Below are 14,088 nucleotides of genomic sequence, written 5' to 3' on the forward strand. Positions count from 1 at the left end.
TCTGACTCCCTACGTAAAGCCGGGCATCAACAAGACCTTGGTTGGAGGAATGAATAAATCTCAATGAGACAGTGAAATACTTGGAAGGGCAGTGAGGACACAAGTAGAGACTGACTTCCATCCAGGTACCACTACCTCCAGGAAGATGTCCCTGGCTTCCCCTCCCTCACTGGGTTAGGGGCCTTGCCCCACAGTTCCCATAACATCTTCCCCTACCAGCCTGCAAAGATGTCCACGTTCAAATCCCCAGGAATTGTGAATGTGTTAGGCTACACGGGTCACCAGCAATGGGGAACTAAGGCTGAAGATGGAAATAAGGTTACTAATCAGTTGACCTTAAAATAGGGAGATGATTCTAGGGTTTCCCACGTGGCTCAGTGGTAAGGAATCTGCCTGCAATGCAGGAGATCTGGGTTCGATCCCTTGGTGAGGAAAATCCCCTGGAGGAGGAAATGGCAACCCATTCCAGTATTCTTGCCTGGAGAACTCTATGGACAGAGGAGCCTGGTGGGCTACAGTCCTTGGGGTCGCAAAGAGTTGGACACAACTAAGCGACTAACACTTTCATTCTCAATTATACAGGAAAGCTGCTATAAACAAAAGGGTCCTCAAAAGTGGAAAAGAAGAAAGAACCAGAGAAGGACTAGGACCAACATTGCTGGTTTTGAAGAAGGAGGAAAGGGTCAGGAGCCAAGGAATGCAGGAAACTGGAAAAGGCGAGGGAATAGATCATTCTCTAGAGCCTCCAAAAAAAAAAAAAAACAGAGTTCTGCCCACACCTTGATGTCAGACCCATTTCAGACTTCTGACCTCCAGCAATGAAGGAGAATAAACTGGTGATGTTTTAAGCCACCCAGTTTGTGGTAATTTGTTATGGCAGCAAGAAGAAACTAATACACTATTTATCACTACATAATACCTACACATGCATACACATGCATACACTAACAAGGGCTTCTCTGGTGGCTCAGTCGGTGAAGAATCTGCCTGCAATTTTATTTATATGCCTATCTCTCCACTTCTACTCTTTGCCCCCTGTGATCCACTCTTATCAAAGTAATCTCCTTAAAACGTCAGTCAGACCCCACTCCTGAGCCTACATTCATCAGTTCCTCTTTGTACTTGGTGGGGTGATTGTCCGCAGCATGATGCGACCTGCCCCTGCCTCCCTCTGAAACCTCACCCTCACCGCCGAGCATGCTCCTCGCTGCTCCCTTACACTCTGTCTTGCTCATCGCCCCACTTTCCTCACTCCCAGGATCACATCAAGCTCTTTTGTGCAGAGAACCCTACATACTCCGAGCTCCCTGCGTGGAATGCCCCCTCTCCAGCAACCTCTCCAGCCAGGTCAGTTTCCTCTGGATTTTTCAGTCTCTGACAGGCCTTTCTCTGGCAAAACTAGGGCCATCCCTTCTCCCCATTCCCCTTCACTTAGGTCATCATTTCGATCCTGGGTGTTTCTTTAATAACAACCACTAGCATCTTTCATTCATTAGAAATTACCTGCTCCTTTGTTTTGGAATTCGAGCCCCAGGAGGGCGAGGCTGGGTCTATCTTATTCATCACTGTATTGTCAGGACTTCACCCAGTGCTTACCACGAAACAGGTGCTCAGTACAGCCCTGCTGAATCGACTAATTAAAAGAGAAAGCGCAAGGCTGACCCTGAGAGATGAGGCTGGAAATAGAAGGCCTTGAGCACAGAATCCTATCCATCCCTGCGCTCCCGGTACCTCCCACAGGGGAGAGACACTTAGCAAACGTGCAGGAGATGAAAGAAAGAATGACTCAGGCTCCAGATGATCTGAAAAGTGCTGTCCTTTCTGGGCAAGGTTCCCAAGGAAGCAGCTCCCTCTTCTTGGGACTTCTTAGGAGGAGGCAGACCCAGGACACAGAGCAAGTGCTCAATAAATACTAGTGTCTCTGTCGCCATTGCTGACACAAGGGCTCAGTCGCATGGCCCAGAGAAAAGACCTGCTCTCCAGCCCACGCAGACCTAGTGGCTGGGAGAGAAGTGGGAAGGAGGTACACAGGAGGGAAAACGAGACACGGGATCTAGTCAAAGACATTGAGAACTTAGAGGGAAAACACAGGAATGATGAGGTTCCAGGTAACACAGGCTCCTGTCTTTCCTCTAGACCTGCGGTCCCCAGCTCTTTTGGCACCAGGGACTGCTTTTATGGAAGATAATCTCTCCACGGATCAGAGAGGGGGCGGGGGGCAGAGTTCAGAATGATTAAAGCACAGTATGGATGGTTTGGGGTCCTATGAGAATCTAACGTTGCTGCTGATCTGACAGGCAGAACTCAAGTGGTCATGTGAGCAAGGCGAAGTGGCTGGTAACACAGGTGTAAAACTTCTACCCTGAAACTCACCTCCGGCTGTGGAGCCTGGCTTCTACAGGCCACGGACAGGTACATGGCCTGGGAGGGTGCGAACACACCTGCTCTGGACTTTAGCCACCTGGGTGCAGTGTGGAGATGCCCGCAGGGAGGTGCATCCTCAGGGGGGGCGAGGGAGGGTCCTATTTGAAAGTATGCATTCATGTGGGGGCCTGCAAGACTGTGGCTGAGTTTGCAAAATCTGGCTCACTGTGGCTGGTGAGGAGTGGGGAGGTGGAGAGAATTTCAATTTCCTTCACCAAATGGCAAGCTTTCGAAAAAGTCCTTTCTCTCCAACATTATCACATACTAAAAATGAAAAACCAGCCCTTTGGAGCTCTCATAGTGAGAAAAATAGATGGGCTGCCGAGCTCACAAGATACAGGGGGGCTGGAAATCAAGCCTAGAGAATATCACTGAGTATATTACGTGCTAAGATACTGCCCTTTTCTGGACCTGGGGGTTTCTACTTCATACAAAAGAACAGAATAGAGAAAAGTCATCCCCCATAGAAGAAGCCACCCATTTTATATTTCAAATCCATTTGCTGGGGGGAAAAAAAAATCCATTTGGTGACTGAAGCTCCAAATCCATTTAGTGACTGAATAGTAGGGGTTAGGGAATCGTTTCTCTAACTCTTATCTCAAAATAAGCAGTTTGAGGTAACTGCATATCTCAGAAATAGCAGCAATAACAGATAAGACAAAACAAGAGAAGACACTAAAAATGATGACAGTTACAATGCCAAGAAGACATATTTCCAAACGTTTAATGGCTGACACAGACCAGAAACTGACAGCGTGAGGAGCACTGGACAGGGAGTCTGAACCCTGGCCACGTGACTTTTCCTAAGCCCGTCACCTCTCCTGGCTACAGGAATAACAAGAAGGGGCTGCAACAACTGCTCTCAAACGTCCTGTTTCTTCCTAAACTGTTGAGATTTGACGCTTCCAGAAGATCTGCATCTAAGATCTAACTGTTATAAGGTGAATCTCCAACTGCAAAACAGGAAAGCCCTGGGCTGCAGTCTGATGGAGAGACAAAACTGGCCTAGATACTGAACTACGTTTTACAATCCCGAACATTACTCAGCAATCCGTGCCCGGCTGTCATTCCAGGATCCAATGTGCCAAGACAACCTGACAGAGTCTACGGGAAAAAGTAGGAGAAAGTTCTTGCTCTCTCTGATTAGTGCGGGTAAAGCTGAGGTCACGCTGAGGATGGTCTGAAGTTGGCCCTCCATCCGCCTGCGCTAGTGGAAAAATTAATTATTGAAGGAAACCGCTTTAGGAATGCCCGGGAAGAACACTCGGGATGTATGAAACCGCAGAATACCAGACGCCAGAGAGTTTCTTTCTTTCTTTTTTTTTTTCTTTGAAACTTCACGTCGCTCTCAGAAAATGCAGCAGGTCTCCAAATGGTACAAGGAGAAAAACACAATCCACTTTCCTGGCTTCCCGGGAACAAACCCCAAGCCCCGAATGGATTTTTTTTTTCTTTAGTTTCGTTCGCTGTAAGCCAAGTGGCCTAGGGCCTGCCTGGCAGCGCCGAGTCCCAGCTGGGGCCGGGGGCCGGGGGCCGGGGGCCGGGCCAGCGGCTCCAGAAACGGCGGGGAACTTTCCTCCGCCGCGCCCGAGACAATGCCGCGGTCGGCTGGGAAGCCGCCCGATCCGCCGGGCCTGGACCCCTCTCCGGGAGGGCGCGCCAACCCCCCACGGGCGGTCCCACCCTCCCCACCGCCGCGCCTCGGGGGGCGTAGACCCCCAGCCCCCGGACGGCCGAGCCCGGCCCTGCGAAGCCCGCGGCCAGCTCCCCAGCGCGAACGGAGCCGGGACCCGCCCGGCGCCCCCGTGCCCGCGCCTCTCCGCGCGGGAGCCGGGCACGGGGGTGCCGACGAGACCCCCGCGCGGCCCCGCCGAGCCCGCCCGAGCTCCCCGCAACTCACCGGGACCAGGCGGGCCGCTGGGCATTATTCCATCGCGGGTTCGGTGGCGGCTCCCCGGCGGCGGCGCAGACGCCCGCGCCCCGGCTCTCCTCGGCCGACCGATCGCGGCTCTCAGAGCGGAAAGCAGGCGGCGGGCGGCGACGGCGGGAGCAGCCGGCGGGGCGGGAGGCGCGGGCCGGGGGCTGCCCGAGCGCAGAGAGCCCGCCCGCGGCGGCGGCGACGGCGGCGAGGCGCGGGAGCCGAGCGCGGCGCAGGAAGGGGCGGGCGACCATGTGCCGAGGGGAGGAGGCCGCAGCGACGCGCGCGGCTCGGACGATCCCGCTCGGCGGCGGAGGGCGCGGGCTCCAGGAAATCCAAACACTTCGACAGGAAATCGGAATCCTGACTAAGCATTCCCGGCCCGGGGGCCGCCCCGCGCCGGGGGCTCCCGCCTCGCTTAACCCTTGGCCCGCCAGCACGCAGGAGGGGAGTGGGGGGCCGGTGGGCTCCCCGACATCGCACGGGGAGCGCGGCGGCAGGACACCCAGCGGCGGACCAGCGGGGTCTCCGACCCCCCGACTCCGGCGTGCGAGCTGGGCCAGTGTTGGGCCTCCTATCTCTTCGGCCCCACACTCGCGCTGGCCTGCCTCCTCCCTGCTCAGATGTAGAAGGGGTCGGATTTGTCCCGATAAAACCTTGGCCTTGGGAGGTGCCTTTCTAAGTCCCCCGACACTAGGAAAGGACCTTGGCCTCTCTCCCATCCTGCAAAGAATGAACTTGAAATCTCCTAGCCGTTTCCCCTATTTTTCATAAAATAAATGACTTTACCTGACTACCACCCTCCCACCCCTTTCACTGCGTCCGCGTTGCTAATTTCCTCATGTTTTGCCGAATGCCAGGGGGGCAGGACCTTTCCAGGTCAGGATAGTATACAAATGGTATGGACAGTCATAGTATGAACTTTGGACTCTGACCCGGGTTGGAATCCACACTTTGCCTTTTTTCTAACTGGGTTACCTTGGTAATTCACTTAACTTCACTGAGCCTGCGATTGCTGAAATGTGAAATGAGGTGGTCATACTGCTCTCATAGGTTTGGTTTGGAAACCAATTGTTTAGACCGTGACTGACACATAGTAAATGCTCGAATAAATGATAACCACGATTGTCTTTACTACCACAAGAGACATGGAGAGAGGAGGGTTTTAATTGATGGAATGTGTGCTGTGCATTATCTATACCTACTTAAAAAGCTTGCAAACTTCATTTTCGCCCTTATCACCTAGTGATTTTTTTTTCTTTGCAGCATTTCAGAAACTACTGTCTGCAGAGGAAAAGGTTAGTGGCTATGGTAGAATCCCTTCTGGTGATATTTGAAACTCCGCAAACGCTACAGAATTTGGTATTTTGCTCTTAACCTGAGACTCAGGACACTGTGGGGGTTTGTTAAGAAGTCTGGAGAGGTATTAGGATGTTTGAGAAAACCGAAGTAAATCTCCATGCAGTCGGGCCTGGACTAGGTGGGCCAATGGGAGTGATTCATTGTGGTTTTCCACGGAAATGCCACATTTGGGGTTTTTCTACCTGGAGGATGCAGCTTGGTGGTTTTGCTGTAAGTGTTTCAAATTCCTTTGAAACCCAATCTGACTTTGAAGAGGGAACAACATACCCGTGAGTGAAAACCAAACTTGAAATGAGTCTGACAGGCACTGGAAGCTGGGTATCAGCTCCTCAACCTGTAAGTAAGGACCAGACATCAGTTTTAGACCCATTTTGTCTCTTTTCTGCAACTCTTTTTTCAGTGGCCAGAAGCAGTGGGACAAGCTCCTGGTTTGGCCCTGGGAGTTCAGGGTCCTGCCCCTGGCCCTTTGCACCTCGTTTTTCTTCTGCCTGGAAGAATCTGTGGTTGACTGTTCGTGGCACTCAGCTCATAGTTCAGAAGTCAAGTCCTCAAAGGAAACTTTCCCCAACCATTGGATCTACTTGACTTTGACACCTCTCCCACCCCCACCTTTTCTGCACATCACATGCCCTGTTTCATTGCTTAATAGCCCTTAAAAAAGTGAACGTGTTAGTCGCTCAGTCATGTCCAACTCTTTGCAACCTCATGTACCATAGCCCACCAGGCTTCTCTACCCATGGAGTTCTCCAGGTGTGACTATTAGAGTGGGTAGCCATTCCCTTCTCCAGGGGACCTTCCCAACCCAGGAATCTAACCCGCATCTCCTGCATTGCAGGCAGATTCCTTACCCTCTGAGCCACCAGGAGGCTTTCAAATGGGAAAGCCCAGTGTAATGGAAGAAGTGTTTGACACCTCTATTAATGGTTCAGGAAAGCTAAAACTGTAAGTAATTAAGACTGTCAGACAAGTTAACTGCAATCTCATTGATACAGTCCTAGCTAATTGCACCCTCCTTTGTGCTCCTGCAGCACTTCCATTCATTTAAAGAATGTATCACATTCTACACTTGCTCAGTGAGTCCCCTCCTAAGTTAGAAGGCAAACTCTGAGTTGGAGGGAAAGGAAAGGAGCCTACATTTATTGACCACTTACTCTGGTCAGGTGATTGCAGCCATTAAATTAAAAAACGCTTACCCCTTGGAAGGAAAGTTATGACCAACTTAGACAGCATATTAAAAAGCAGAGACATTACTTTGCCAACAAAGGTCCATCTAGTCAAGGCTATGGTTTTTCCAGTGGTCATGTATGGATGTGAGAGTTGGACTGTGAAGAAAGCTGAGTGCCGAAGAATTGATGCTTTTGAACTGTGGTGTTGGAGAAGACTCTTGAGAGTCCCTTGGACTGCAAGGAGATCCAACAAGTCCATCCTAAAGGAGATCAGTCCTGGGTGTTTATTGGAAGGACTGATGCTGAAGCTGAAACTCCAATACATTGGCTACCTCATGCGAAGAGTTGACTCATTGGAAAAGACCCTGATGCTGGAAGGGATTGGGGGCAGAAGGAGAAGGGGACGACAGAGGATGAGATGGCTGGATGGCATCACCGACTCAATAGACTTGAGTTTGAGTAAATTCCGGGAGTTGGTGATGGACAGGGAGGCCTGGCATGCTGCGGTTCATGGGGTCGAAAAGAGTCGGATACAACTGAGTGACTGAACTGACTGAACTGAACTGACTCTGGGCAGGACTCTGAGCAAGATGAATTTGGATTCATTAAAGCCATCACTAGTTAAGGGCTTCCCTGGTGGCTCAGTGGTAAAGAATCTGCCTGCCAATACAGGAGATGTGGGTTTGATCTAGGAAGATTCCACATGCCTCAGAGTAACTAAGCCGGTGCACCACGCTACTGAGCCTGCATGCCCTAAAGCCCTTGCTCTCAAAACAAGAGAAGCCACCGCAGTGAGAAGCCCACGCATCACAGCTAGAGACTAGCCCCAGCTCGCTGAAACTAGAGAAAAAAGCCCATGCAGCACAGCCAACTAAAAAAAAAGTCACTAGTTACATGCTCAAAAATCTTCTGGGCAATAGATTTGCAAAGATGCACTGTTCTTGCCCTCCAAGTAAGTTCTATTTAGAAAGCAGAGAAATGATTATTCTTACAGAGGTATGCTCGGGGGTATGCTCACAGGGAAGTTCTCCCAAATCAGTAGGGAGTGGGTATCTTAGTTCAGGCCCACATTTATTTCTCACAGTTCTAGAGGTTGAGAAGTCTGATGCTGACAGATTCTGTGTCTGGTGAGACCCCTCATCCTGGTTCACAGATGACCATCTTCTTACAGGGGCAAGGGGTTGCTCTGCTATTTCTCTTATAAGGTCACTAATCCCATTCATGAGAACCCCACCCATTCTCATGACTTAATCACCCCCTAAAGGTCCCACCTCCAAACAGCATCACATTGCTGGTTAGGGTATCTCAACATATGAATTCTGGAAGGGGTTAGAAACTACTTCCAAGAAGTGGGTGCTCTGAAACTAACTTTCTAGGAAGAGGTGGAACTTATCTAGGTAGATAAGGGAACACAGGTCTGGGAGCCAGAAGAAAAAGCACAGAGTTGGTGATGCTCAGTTCTTGGTCCCCTGGACCCCACTGTGAGTTCATCTGCAAGCTACAGTTTGATGCCTGTCTCCTCCTCTCTGCCTGGGCTTTTCTCCAAGACTGCAGAATCTTGCCCAGACCACAAGTGCCTAACAACCCTGGGGCAGCCTCCAACCAATCAGTGGATGAAGTCCCAGTCTTCTATCCCTAAGGGGGACAGTCCTCAAGTGCCTTCAACAGAGGACCCCCAGTGGAGTTGAGTCCCATTGCCCCCAGGCATAACTTTCATCAATTCACTATGCCTTTTGTCTCCTCCCAGCCTTACTCTCTCACTTCCTCATTTGTTCTGCTTGGAATCAATCACCTTCCAAATAAACTTGTTTTTCAGTCACTAAGTTGTGTCCAACTCTTTGCCACTGACCCCGTGGACCACAGCACACCAGGTTTCCCAGTCCTTTACTGTCTCCTGGAGTTTACTCAAACTCATGTCCATTGAGTCAATGATGCCATCCAACCTTCTCATCCTCTGCCACCCCCTTCTCCTCCTGCCCTCAATCTTCCCCAACATCAGGGTCTTTCCCAAAGAGTCAGCTCTTCACATCAGGTGGCCAAAGTGTTGGAGCTAGCTGCACCCAGTTCCTTTTCTCGAGATTTGTTTCTGGGGAGATCCAAGCCAGGTCAGCATTCATTCATTTATTCACAAATACTGACCAGGCACCATTTGCTCTGTGTCTGAGCAAAGACCAAGCCTGAGTGGGAGCATGTAATACATCTGGTAGCTCTACAAGGTTCAGCATGGTCTGAGGAAACTGCATGTTTGGTCATGGAAAGCAATGAGACTTGAAAGCTTTGCACCATTTTACAGTTGAGGAAACTGAGGCACAGAAATGTTGACTAGCTGGCCCAAGGTCAAATACTTGGTTCACAGAGGAGTTTTGGAGTACAGGCTCTTAACCACCATCCTCTACTTTCTCGCCTGGTGGTTAGAACTATGGGTGCAAGCTGCAGATGAATTCACCCATGGGGTATAATGTAGAGTGAGAAGATACTGGGATCAAGATTGAGGCACACTGTAGGCTGCAGAGGATGGGATACCCACAAAGCAGACTGACCCCAGGAGGGAAGGGAGAGGTCCAGGAACAGAAATGGAAGGAATACTTGAGGTCAAGGGAAGAAACTGCTTCTAAAAGAAAGCAGTGGCCAACCCTCTCAAATGTCACAGAAGATCCAGCCAAGGAAGGAAAGCAAGTGCCTACTTTATTTGACAGTTAGAAGGCTGGTAACTTTTGCCAGAACTGCCTCAATGGAGTAGAGGGATTGGAAGCCAGATTGCAGTGGGTTGAAGAGTGAGTGGGAGACAGCAAGTATAGACAATTCTTTTCAGAAACATGGCAGTCTAGCTCGTGGGAGGCAAGGGTGGAGGATCCTTCTAGGAGAGTGGGTGAGTGAGCATTTGTGCTTGATGGGAAGGTCCCAGTAAGGAGGGAGAGGTTGAAGGGGAAGGGCGTGGTCCCTCATGGAACAGGTCCTGAGGGTGAGAGGGTGGGAGGTGGCAGGGGATGAGCTCTGGCCCCGAGGGACCACCTCGCCCACTGGAGTAGACAACAAGAGGGAAGGGAACAGAATGCTCAGATTCCATCAGGAATGTCTCCTGGATTCCCAGGCTAGGACTTGGGTGGGCTTGCACAGGTAATTCCATATGACATTCCTGCTCTGGGCGAAATGAATGCATCCACGTGTAGATGAATAAAAAGTGACTTCAGTCTCATAACTGGAAAAGAAATAGCATAAGAGGCTATTTTGGCCCAAAGTAGGTTAGTGAGGATGGAAAGGAGAGGGAGTGCAGCAGGGGCTTTGGAGAGCCGGAAGAGACACAGCTTGGTGACTGATAGTTGGATGGTGGGGGGCAGGGGGGGGGGGCAGTGGTGGGACAATGATGCTCACCTGTGAGGAGGAGGGTGGTATTTTTAACCATGATAAAGAGCAGGGGAGGGAAGGTTTTGAGGAGGAAGATAATGAGTTCCTGTTTGTGCTTTGTGCTGGGAAGGCCGAGTGGGTGGTGCTAAGAGTTTGCGGCTTTGCTGGGCTGGGAGGTGGGGGCGGGGGGGGGGGGGGGCCCGGGGGCTTGAAGGTGGTGGGAAGTGAGGAGGAGGAGGGCACTGCACAGTTGGTGAGTGGGGGAGGAAGCTCCTAAAAAGTTAACCCTCTTTATGAGCTCCTCCCAGTCTTGCTTCATAGCCATAAAGCAGGGTTTCTCATCCTTGGCACTATCAACACGTTGGACCCGACAGTTCTCTGCTGTGGGAGCTTCTCATGGTTATAGGATGTTTAGGAGCACCCACCAAATGCGTAGCGTCCTCCCAGCTCTGACGACCAAAAATGCCTCCAGACGTTGCACATTTCCCCTCATTGAGGACTGCTGCTCTTCTCGCCAGTTAACTTAAAACTCACTCTTTAAAAAGCTGCAGCTTTGGATAATCTTTTTTAGCAGGAGCCCCTATTCCCAGCTGCAGAGTCAGATTGTCTGGGTTCAAATCCTGGTCTCAAGACCCCACTGGTTTCGGTGTTGTTGTTGTTGTTTTTATGTTTTATTTTATTTTATCTTTCCTCTGTAGAATGAGGTTTTTGAGAGGTTGCAAGGAAATAATCCAGGTAAAGCGCTTGGCTTACTATGGACTACCCAGGTAGCAATCAGTCACTGGTCACACGCTATCATTAGTAATGCTCGAAGTGGGGTGTAGGCACAGTTGAGACCCTCACTGAGCATTTGGAAGTCTGGGCTTGGAGAAATGGACATCACAGATGGATTGGGTTGGCCCAAAAGTTCATCTGGGTTTTTCTATAACATGTTAGGGAATTACCCACACACACTCTTTGGCCAACCCCATATCACAGATAAGAGGTCAGCCTTGAAGCCATGGGCAGCTATCAGATGGCCTGGAGAGAATGATAGGGAGAAGAAGGGAGCAGAGAGCCAAAAGCCCAGACAACACTTGCATTTACTGAGCAGCTGGAGGATAAGGCATCTGTATCTCACATTTGGGTGATCAGAAATGTAGACAGGGAAGTGGTGTGAGTTTTTCAGTCAGCCGGCTTTAAGCAACTGCCCTGAACTTTGGGCGATGAGAGGCATGACAGCAGATGACTGTATCTGGGGAGGGTGACAGTGATGTTGATGTGCCCAGTGAGTGCTCATCTGTCAGATGCTATGCAGATAGTAAGGCTCATTTAGTGCTCTCAACCCTGAATACTCATTGGAAGGACTGCTGCTGAAGCTGAAGCTCCAATACTTTGGCCACCTGATGTGAAGAGCCGATTGAACTAGAAAAGACTCTGATGTTGGGAAAGATTGAAGGCAGGAGGAGAAGGGGATGACAGAGGACGAGATGGTTGGATGACATCACCAACTCAATGGAGATGAGTTTGAGCAAATGCTGGAAGATAGTGAAGGACAGGGAAGCCTGGCATGCTGCAGTCCATGGGGTTGCAAAGAGTTGGACACAACTTGGTGACTGAACAACAGTGCTCACAGGGTACCACTTATTATCCCCATTTTCTAGATGAAGAAACTGACACATAGAGAAGGAGGTGAAAGAAGGTGAATTTATCAGTAAGGTAGGAGGAGAGGAGAAAGAGCCTCTAAAGTGCAGAAAACCACGGGGGCCAAAGCAGAGCTCCACGAACCCTGTGCATCCATCAGTGCCAGGAAACCGAGTGTGAGGCAGGTACAACGGGCTGGAGGGCAAGACACAGGGGCCCTCACGATGGTGAATGGTCAGCACTGCCATGTCTAGCCACACTGGAGCCCAAGGCAAAAGGGGAAAAAAATTCAGCTATACTGACCTTGTCTTTATGCAACATTTTGAAATGTTGTTCATCTTGGAATTTTTGCATTAATTTTTCTTTTTAAAAGGATTGCAAAAAAAAAAAAGATTGCATTAAAATATTTTTTATCTTGATTACTGAATTTGTTGGCACCTGTTCAGATGGATTGAACAGAATGCCAAAGTCTTCCAGGCTCCTTGACCTTGCTGCTTACAAGTCAAATTCCAGCCTGTGTCACTCCCCTGTTCCTAAGGCAGGAGGAAGCAAGGGTCTTGATTTCAGCCAATGGGGAGCATTCCTGTAGAATGCTACAGGAAACTAAATGCTTTTTGGAAGAGGAAATGGACACTATGCACCAAAATCTAACAAATATCCCTTACAAGAAGTTCCCTTTTGGACGAGCTGGAGATCCTTTATGAGAGAAGAAAGCATTCTAGGGTGTGGGGACGTGCAGAGAGGAGGTAAGGAAAGAATGGAAATTGACGTGCTGAATCAAGTGCTTAAGAACTGCTTTGGGGCTTCCCAGGTGGCATGAGTGGAAAACAACTCACATGCCAATGCAGGAGACGTAAGAAACGTGGGTTCGATCCCTGGGTCGGGAAGATCCCCTGGAGGAGGGCAGGCAACCTATTCCAGTATTCTTGCCTGGAGAATCCCATGGACAGAGGAGCCTGGTGGGCTACAGTCCACAGGGTCGCAAAGAGTTGGACATGACTGAAGTGACTGAATGTACAACACGAGAACTGCATTGCAGGGACTTCCCAGGTCCAGTGGTTAAGTCTCTGCGTTTCCAATGCAGAGGACTTGGGTTCAATTCTTCGTAGGAGAACTAACATCCCAAATGCTGCTCAGCTCAACCTAAAAAACCCCCACATAAACAGTTAAAATAAAAAAAAATTTTTTTAAAGAACTGCACTGCAGTCAGTAGCCTGGGTTTAAATTCTGGCTCATCTACTAGCAGTGTGATTTTGGTACTCGCTTTAAGTGTTAAGCCTCAGTTTCCTGGCTATAAAATGGGAATAATAAAAGTACCCATATCATAAAGTTATTAGGAAGATTAAATGGATTAAGCCATACCAAATTCTTGCACATGATATTCAGTGTTTTTTCCTTTTTTAATATTGGGATATCAGTGTCTTAAAATTATTATTTTTCAAGCTCCAGAGCAATGAAGGGGAGAGACAGAATATTAACATGAAGCTTAGAGGGACTCCAGGGAGGATTTTTGTTCATTTCTTTGTTTTTCCAGCTGGGAGAGCTCTTGCAGAGAGCAGACGAGAGGAACAGACAGAAGCATGTGGTGAGCAGTAAGTCCCCTCCCCGAGCTGGGAATAGCTGTTAAACCTTCCCAAGTTGGACTCACCAATTCTCAGAAAGGTTAATGGCAGGAGCACAGTTGCATATGGTTGGCAAGCATCATCAGAGACAGAATCCAGGTTTCCTGATGCCCAGGGAGCTATTTCTCCTGAAAACCTGGTCCCTGTACTGTATCTAGTCTTTGTCAGTCCTGGAGCTGCCCCTTGATTCCAGATCACAAGAATGTGAGATGTAACGAGGTATTCCTCATCACACAGCTAACAAAACTCCTGTTTGCCAAAGCTGAACCTGAAAGGGTCCAGTAAGATGAACACCCGAGGGCACTCCCTCTGGAGATGCTGAACATCAGGGGAAATGCTTTCTCTCCTTAGATGATTAATTTTGAAAGCTTTGTTTCCAGGTATAATGGAGCTTTGTGACAAAATGTTTCAGATAAATAGGTCATTGCCACAATCTCTTAAGGAAGGAAGGAATGTCCTCTTCTGTTTTGAGTGAAGTTAATAAGGGCTTCAGGCTTCCCTGGTGGTTCAGTGGTATAGAATCCTCCTGCCAATGCAGGAGACTTGGGTTTGATCCTTGGGTTGGGAAGATCCCCTGGAGGAGAAAATGACAACCCACTCTCATATTCTTGCCAGGATGATCCCATGG

General features: G+C 49.6%; 1 protein-coding gene across 1 annotated transcript in view; it reads right to left on the minus strand.

Moving 5' to 3' along the window:
* The window catches only part of ASAP1 (ArfGAP with SH3 domain, ankyrin repeat and PH domain 1), a 326,825-nt gene extending 322,340 nt beyond the window's left edge, over positions 1-4,485 (minus strand). The window contains exon 1 of the mRNA XM_065902602.1: positions 4,325-4,485. The gene's annotated coding sequence lies outside the window, so the exon portion shown is untranslated. The remainder of the gene's footprint in view (positions 1-4,324) is intronic.
* Between the last annotated feature and the right edge of the window lie 9,603 nt (positions 4,486-14,088).

This window comes from Muntiacus reevesi, chromosome 12, assembly GCF_963930625.1.
Source record: "Muntiacus reevesi chromosome 12, mMunRee1.1, whole genome shotgun sequence".
Lineage (NCBI taxonomy): Eukaryota > Metazoa > Chordata > Mammalia > Artiodactyla > Cervidae > Muntiacus > Muntiacus reevesi.